We start from the raw sequence: 9113 nt of genomic DNA on the forward strand, positions 1-9113 counted from the left end.
CCCCCCCACCACATCACCGCTCGTGGGGGTCTCTAGGACCCCCGTCACGGCTCTTCTTTATTTATTTATTTATTTTCGCGAACAGGCTAGCGGGGGTCTCCTGGACACCCCCCCCCCCACACTGCCGCTCGACTCTCGGGGTGTCCCAGTGACCCCATCGAAGTCCTTCTCCGTTTATTTATTTATTTAATTTATTTTTTCTTCTTCCATAAACGGACTTGTGGGGTCTCCCCGACCCCCGGTGCTCCACCGCGGGGTCGTAGTATGCTGCGACTCGGGGTCCCGGTGACCCCCCTTGGGGAGCACAAGGGTTATAAACTAAACTAAAGAAACCTATTTTCTTTCCCTTAAATTAGGTTTTTGGAGATGCTTGGCGTTGGTTCCAAGACACTTTATCCAGGAAAACAGCAGGTAATGATGTATTTTTAATTTAAATGATTTTGGCCTATCAAGTGAGAAACTTTGAACTCTACTGTAGCCTACATGTGCACAAACCATGTTGTTCAGGCTAATATGGTTTAACACGACTTGATGATTTTTTAAATTATTATTATTGTTGTTATTATTATTTATTTATGTATATATGTACGTACGTATTTATTCATTTATTTCTACATTAGGAGACGTCATGCGTGAGCCTCTGGCGGTCACGTGATGTTTACATTTGAATTGTCATAGTTAAATACAATATCGAACCGCCCTGACCTTCGGGGCACGGTGGCCGAGCGGTCTAAGCACCCTTCACCATGCGGATGCAATATGGATTTCTAGCCGTACCTCGCCATAGATGAGGACGGGCTCCGCACGAATGAAGCGTGTATGGAGAGACTGGTTTAGAGTACCGGTCTCCCACCAAACCCGCCTCCATTCACCTGACGTGATATGCCTCGGCATTCAGGGATGGTAGGCTTTTTGCTGCGAGCCGCAAGGTTGTGGGTTCAATTCCCGGATGGGTCCCACTCTTTGGGCACTGGATAGCAGGTGGTCAGGGTTCTTATTGCCCCAGTGGGATCTGGGTCAAAACACATGACCCAAAATCAATAAAACTCTATTAAAGGTGTAATGTGCCTATGATTGTTCATTTTTGCTCTATATGTATAAAAAAAAACAAAAAACAGCATGCAATGTTAAAGTTAACAAAGTTTACCATAAAACTGTAGCAAACTTACCATGTTGATACTTTATTTGAAACTCCAAATGTATAAATCCCAAACTAGACACCGCAGACATCATTTTTTTTTTTTTTTTTTTTCGTTTCACAAAAATATGCCCGCTTTTGATAGGAGGCCTACAGTATTTCAAAATGCTGTTTGTACAACAATAGTTGGTTTTGTTGATAATTATTGGTCATTTCAAATGTAAATGAAAACTGAGTAGATGTTTTTATGCCTAAAATTGTGAGATTGAGTAATAAGTATATCTTTTGTAGGTCCTGATGCAGGTGAAAGGTCAACTCCATCTTGCCTGGCGTTGGTTCATGTATTGCAGCTCTAATCAAGGGACGGTGAATTTTCTGGAAGAAAAAAATGAGCATTTCATAAAAGACATCTAAAAATGGCATTCAAAGTTAAAGAAGAACCTAGCATAGGCAAGACCTGTTATTTTATTTTTACTGCAGATGCTGACTGCTTGTTAGTCTCAGTTAGCATTTGAGAGTGATACTTATAATGTAAAAAGCTTTATAAAATCAAGTGTAACAAACAGGCCATTTGTTACAAAAGAAACAGCACTTTACACCCTTCACTATATGCACTTTAAATTGCACTTACACTTTAATAGCACACAGCACTTTGAACATTATTTGCACTTTAACAAATAAGACAATTGCACGCAAAGGATTTTAAAATGCTTATTTAACTTGTCTGTCCTTTTACCCAATTTTAGATCTGGAGTCACAATGGCACTTTAATTGAAGCTGTGTGTCCTGGAGGGAAAAGAAGACACATTTAAAGTTAAGAGATAATAATTGATTCAATTGGATATGTGCAATATTATAGTGCAATACTTGTTTAGGAATGTTTTTAAGTGTTTGTGTGTGTGGTGTAAGTTGCAATGTTTTAGTGAATAGTGTTTTAAGGATGTTTAACTTATCTCCTGTGTCCAGGTGTCAAAGGGGTCCCTGGTGAAAGGAGTTCCCTTAAAATGATTCCGGGGCAGGACCAAGGCAGGGAATGTGTAGGGGAGGCATGTCGGGCATTTTAAAGGGTTTATGGGTTTTAAGTATATTTGGTCTTTGTTTTTAATAATAATAATAATAATAATAATAATACATTTTATTTGTTAGGCGCCTTTCAAGGCTCTTTTAGGCTTTGTGTGTGGGGGTGTGTGGGGGTGTGTGTGGGGGTGTGTGTGTGGGCGTGTGGGTGTGTGTGTGTGTGTGTGTGTGTGTGTGTGCAGAGAGTACCTGCCTGGGTCTGTCCATAATCACCACATCATACTCATCCTGGGGACACTTCTGAACCTCAAATGGAAGAAAACATAACCTCACCACTGTATTAAAAAGCACCACAGCAATAAAATTAACCAAGCCAACCAAGACTCCTTGTCTAAACCACTGACATTTATGAGGCATACTGGCTAAATCTGGATGTAGCCTTTTTTTTTTCTTTTTTTTTTCATTTTTGTCAGTTTGGTTTATTAAGCCTGTGTCATGATCTCTGTCGGTTCTGGCCTTTTTTGTACTTTCTCCCCTCCCTTCTGTGTCTGAGCCAGGAGCTGGGGCGGAGATTTGGCACAACTGGAGCTAATCTGCAATCAGCTGCACCTGGAGAGGATAAGAGGAGCCAGGACCTGACACTCAGCACCAGATCATCCACGTATCCCTGTGGTAAACCCTGCTTGGCTCAGTTCATGTTTTTGCGCTTTTTGACTTTGCTAAATCGTATACTTTTGCTCCTCACCAGATCCCACACCCTGGACCCACTCAGCTCTCCCATCTCTGACCCTTCTCTTCTCTACCAGTACTGTCCTTCCTACCTCAGACTCGGCTACTCCTGCTCTACCCCCGGACCATGGCAAACACCCCACCCTCGACTCAACGATTGATCTACCGTCATTTTACACTTTGCACCTCTGTAAATAAACACCGTTAAACCTTTCCCCGAATTCTGTCTTTTTGGTCCCTACTGTCAGACGTTACAACAGCCTGGTTTGTTCTGAGTACAGAGGGCTGTAACATAGAACTGATTAATTTTTTAGGTTCTGTCTGGTCTGGTTTATATTGTTATCAAGATTTCATAAATTCACTTTAAGTCTGACTCTGTTAAGACAGGGATCTTAGCCTGGTCCAGAGCAGACGGAAAGGCTTATTGTGAACTTTTGTTAACATTGCACTTTTTGTTAATACCTCATAAAGTGTTAATTGACTAGATTACTGTAACTTTATGAATGTGGCCATGTGTCATAAAGGAATTTTGATGGAGATACTGTAGCTAGTCTCAAGTTTGACTGAGTGAGTGGTGAAATGGCCTAAGCCTGTATTACTGTGTTACACTCAGAGCCAAATAAGTTTTAGCTGTCCACTCAGGGCAGGCTCACATTAAAAGCACCACAGCATTATCAATATTTAAAAATCATACAGGTCAAAGCTATAGTGGAACTTATAAAACATGTTGATATGTTGTTTTCAGTGAATATGTTAAGATGGTGAGATAAACATGTTATGTGTTAGTGGTTAATACCCCATAGAAGTGTAATTATCCCTGAGTTGTGAAACATTCAAGTCTGAATACTTGATGCTGGTCTCTTGCTTGGCTTGTGTAGATGAGAACTGCAGTCTAAACACATTCACCAGCCCTGCAATCACAGGTAACAAAACATCCTTTAACATCCGAGTACTTGTTGTTGTTGTTGTTGTTGTTGTTGTTGTTGTTGTTGTTGTTGTTGTTGTTGTTGTTGTTGTTGTTGTTGTTGTTGTTGTTGTTGTTGTTGTTGTTGTTGTTGTTGTTGTTGTTGTTGTTGTTGTTGTTGTTGTTGTTGTTGTTGTTGTTGTTGTTGTTGTTGTTGTTGTTGTTGTTGTTGTTGTTGTTGTTGTTGTTGTTGTTGTTGTTGTTGTTGTTGTTGTTGTTGTTGTTGTTGTTGTTGTTGTTGTTGTTGTTGTTGTTGTTGTTGTTGTTGTTGTTGTTGTCAGCTTTTTTTTCTCAAGAAAGGTATTGTTTGAAAAAGTAGTAAAATGATGTAACATATTCACTATTCATAAACCTCACTTTCTTATCTATTATAAATAATAGATAGATGCGTATTATTAATTATCTATCTATTATAAGATAGAAAATATGTATCTTAAATAAATAAACTTGCTTGTAATTGCACAATATTTGATTTCTTTTCAGCCTGCATCATGGGACAATAGAGATTCTAATCCAGCTTCAGTCCAGAAAACATAGAGTGGCTCCTACCCACTTGAACAGGGGTCGCAAACTCAAATTATCTGGGGGCCACAGGAGGCAGAGTGTGGGTGAGACTGGGCAGGTATTCCACAAAAAAAGCTTTGTTAAAATCTTCTCAAAGGCATCGCTGTTTTCAACATACATAAAGAAATATGCCAATTCTTATGGATTTTATGGACATACATCATTATTTGTTGAAACTTTTGTGATGTGAGTACACAGCACGAGTGCGTTTTTGGCAAAACCTTCTACACGCAACATGGTATTGCCACACTAATATTAAACTTTCATATTGTCCTGCAGGCCACAAAATATCGTCTCGCGGGCAGCAATTGGTCCCCGGGCCGTGAGTTTGAGACTCCTGCACTTGAATGTCCACGAGTTCATGGAGAAAGAGGTTAAATACATGTTTATTGACAAGAATCAAAACCTTTTATTAATACAATGTGCTGTATTTCCCTATACAATATTATATACAGTTCATCAAACTGATATTGAAGTAATTATTTATGTAATGTTTGGGGTTGGTGAAATTGGGAATTTTGAAGTAATGGCCTCTTGAGTGCTGGACAATCAAGATTACTCTAAATACACCTTTGAGAGGTTAAATGAGAAGGGACAACAATTATGACATGGTCAGACGCTCTTGTATCTTGTGTATGTATACTTCCTGGACAAAAAAAAAAGTCACCACAAAAAAAAAAAAGTCACACACTCTAATATTTCGTTGGACCACCTTTAAGCTTTGACTGCTGCACACATTCGCTGTGGCATTGTTTCAATAAGCTTCTGCAATGTCAGAAGATTTATTTCCATCCAGTGTTGCTTTAATTTTCCACCAAATCTTGCATTGATGATGGTAGAGTCTGACTGCTGCACAAAGTCTTCTCCAGCACATCCCAAATTCTCAGTGGGGTTAAGGTCTGGCTGTGGTGGCCAATCTATGTGTGAAAATGATGTCTCATGCTCCCTAAACCACATTTTCCCAACTGAGCCCGATGAATCCTGGCAATGTCATCTTGGAATATGCCCGTTCCATTAGGAAAGAAAAAAACTCCATTGATGGAATAACCTGGTCATTCAGTATATTCAGGTAGTCAGCTGACCTCATTCTTTGAGCACATACTTTTGCTGAAGCTAGACCTGACCAACTGCAGCAACCCCAACCTATATGCTTAGTTAAATCCAGGTTGCGACTTTTTTTTTGGCCAGACAGTGTGTATTATAATTTAATATGGATACCTGGTTGGTACAGTGGGTAGTTATTGACATCAGATCATTTCAGGATCAAGACTTTTTAACCAACTAAGCAGTGCAGCTTGTGGAGTTCAAAAGACAGAAGTTAGGGATAGTTGGATTGTGTGAAATGAGTTGTTTGCTTTTCCTGTATCCATGAATACAGACTCTTTAGACCAAAAGTGGCAGTGTTTCAGAGGAAACACTTGAAGCTACTTCATGCTACTCCCCTCAAACTGCCTCGACATATGATCTACTGACCCTACCTGGCCAGTCCTGTTAAGATACACCTTTGTCTTAGACACAAAGGCAACTGAGAAGTGCAGTGGAAATGTTGCATCTATTATTCAAAAAATAATAATTAAATGTTTTATATGTTGATTCAATTTCTATTGAGTAAAAATGTGCACATTTTGTATTTTGCTTATAGTTTGTACACATTTTTGTAATCCTACCACAGAGTGAGATGCTATTCAAAAACTCCATTGGACTATCTTTGAAGAAGAATTTAGCTTGGCAGATATAAGTCAGTCAAAGAGACACCAACTGCCACATAGAAGCTTAATACTGCATTGTCAAAGACAAAACAGATAAAGTATTCTGATTTAAAAAAAAAAAAACTTAAAATAAACTTTGTTTGCCCAATTGAATTGTTACATGTCGAGAGGAACCACTTGAGGTGGGCCGGGTCATGCTGCCACCATGACCCGGCCCCGGATAAGCGGAAGAAAATGGATGGATGGACGCCCTTTAAAACTCCTCATAACATCTTAAACAATACAAGACTATCATTTCATTTGAATTCAACATGAATTATGCCTAGTTTGAATAAAATTCATTAAAGTTAAGTCAAACTTTATCCTGAAATCTGCAGGTCTCCCATAGAATGGTCCCACATGCATTCTATGGCCAAATGACTGAGAATTCTATCCGTCAGTTTGTGAGTATGGAACATTATTAGGGCCGAGCCTGGAACAACGTCCTGCCGAGGGAATCAAGTAGTAAACACGACCCGACATGCCAGTGACAGGTATCAAAAATTAGAACTCGACAAGCCCTAATTGTCACGGAAGACCCCGAGAAAAAATAATGAAAGATGACTTGGTAGCGCCCCCTCAAATTTTGATTTTCATTGGGCCAGTGGGAGCCCGAAAAAGTCAATAAAAAAATCTGAAACATGTCAGGACATGACAAAAATGATATTATGACCCCCCCCCCCCCCCTAAAACTTACAGGAAGTCAGCCATATTAGATCTGTTGTGGAATTTCTAATGGTCAAAAAGTCTTAAAGATATAAAAATAAACAGAGAAGTTGTCTTGAATCAAAGGTCTGGTTTATTGAATCAATTGTGCACAATTGTCAAAGAGCTGTGTCCCTAACGGTGTCGTCTCGCCCTCAGCTGACAAATGTAAACAATACAGAGTATTTATACCACCAAAACAATCTTGCCAGTTTGGTCTAATCGAAGTGGCTTTCACGCCAGACACAAAAGACATAACAACATAACAGATAGTATTATGAAGGTTAGGTCAAAATGATCCATAATAATACAAATAAAGATTTATGCTAAAGAATGCCATAACAGATCAAACCCAGGAATGACAAACGTGCACACCGTCGCATTTAGGACATCTTCTCATGCAGTTTTTCACACACTTCACATGTGGTCAAAACTCACTAAACCCATGTGAGATTAAAGATTATCAATTACAATTAATTACAAATAATTAATAAATTAATTTCCAAAAAAATATTTCTCTTTCACACATTTTTTGCTGGGAAAAAGCTAACACAGCGTTTATGCAAATTTGAGAGCTGAACGCAATGATATGCAAATTAAGGCACTATCCAACAAACTGACTCTCTAGTTCCCTCTTCAAATTTAATTTTCAAAAATTCATAGAAGCCAATCGATTTGTCATGGGCATGTGAAAAAATTCACAGGGGCCTTATCTGGGATGGGGCACAATGTGAGAAAGTCACATGACTGTAGCTTTTATGGTTTCCATTATTACTCTTTATTATTTTCTTGCCGGATTGAACACGTTTTTGACCCCCTGAATGTTAACGAAAAGTAAATTTTATTGGATTCATAATTGACGAAAAATATATTAATTTATTCAAAAAATAAAATTATGTTTCAAAATGACTCAATAGCGCCACCTCAAAAATCTAAATACATTATGGCATTGAGAGGCCTTTTTCATCATAGATGAATGAAATTTAGTACAGTCATAGCACATGTCAAGGCAAGTAAAAAAAAAAAAAATATTATGACACTACCCTAAACCTAACAGCAAGTTGGCCACTGTGGGTGGAACCAAATTTTTGCACAATTTTAACTCACATTTGAATTTTTTTACACCGTGGATTTTCATTCAAGAAACTTGCAAATTGGTCAAAATGAACTACTCTCATGTGGGATTATAGGTTGTCATAAAATGTGGCTGCAGCCAACATGCAAAAAGGAATTTTTTAAAGTATTACATCACATGTAACTCAAACATGCAGTGACCTATTGCCCGGTATTAATATATCTTTTGTGCAAAATGTTGATATGAATGCAATGATATACAATTTACATAGGTCAGACATTACATTACTCCACAGCGCCCCCTTGAAATTTTGTCACAAATATTTGAAATTTGGCATGACCATCCATATTGACCTACTGAACAAAAAAGCCAAACAGAACATACCTCTATTTGCAATTGTGTTGCCATGGCAACGACCAATATTTGTCATAGAAATAGATGGGTTTTGGTGAAGTAGGCTGAAAATTTTTTGTTTATCATAGACCATTGAAATTTGGTACACACATTGCACACATCATACTGAACAAAAAAGCCAATGAAGACACACCTATTTCCAACCATGCAGGCGTGAAAACATCACAAATGGTCTCATTGGAATAAATGGAGTAGTATTACATAGTTGCTGATTTTGGAGGGAGGGGCGATGTAAGTGCGAACGAAAGGCAGAATCTTCACAGAGGCGTGTACCCCGTGGTCACAAGAGGGGGCGAGGGCCTTTATCACTTCTTGTTGTTTTAATTTGTGTTTGTGCAGGTGAATGGAGCAATTTTTGGATATGTTTTTTTTTTTTTCATAATTTATCTTAGAATTTGAAACAGAAATGCATAAAACCCGGTAAAGTTATATTGTTGGATTCCTCATCATGTCAGGATTCTTTGTTACACATTACATGACTATGTGACTCTAGATGTGACTATACCACTGCTAAAACTAAAATTCTCTGTGAGTTTGAAAAGCTATGATTACTATGGTAATTGTTAGAGACAGGGAGTCACAATTCTGCTTAAATGAAAGGCAAGACTGTTTTCTTTCAAATTATATCAAGCACTATAGTTGAAATCATTATATGACCAAAATACTGACTTCTGCCAAAAGGGCAGTTTTTGACAAATAGTCTGTAAACTTCAAAGCCTATCACACCAAAATATAAAGCTTAGATGTGTAACTTTTCAA

The sequence above is a fragment of the Periophthalmus magnuspinnatus genome, chromosome 7 (genome assembly GCF_009829125.3).
Source record: "Periophthalmus magnuspinnatus isolate fPerMag1 chromosome 7, fPerMag1.2.pri, whole genome shotgun sequence".
NCBI lineage: Eukaryota > Metazoa > Chordata > Actinopteri > Gobiiformes > Gobiidae > Periophthalmus > Periophthalmus magnuspinnatus.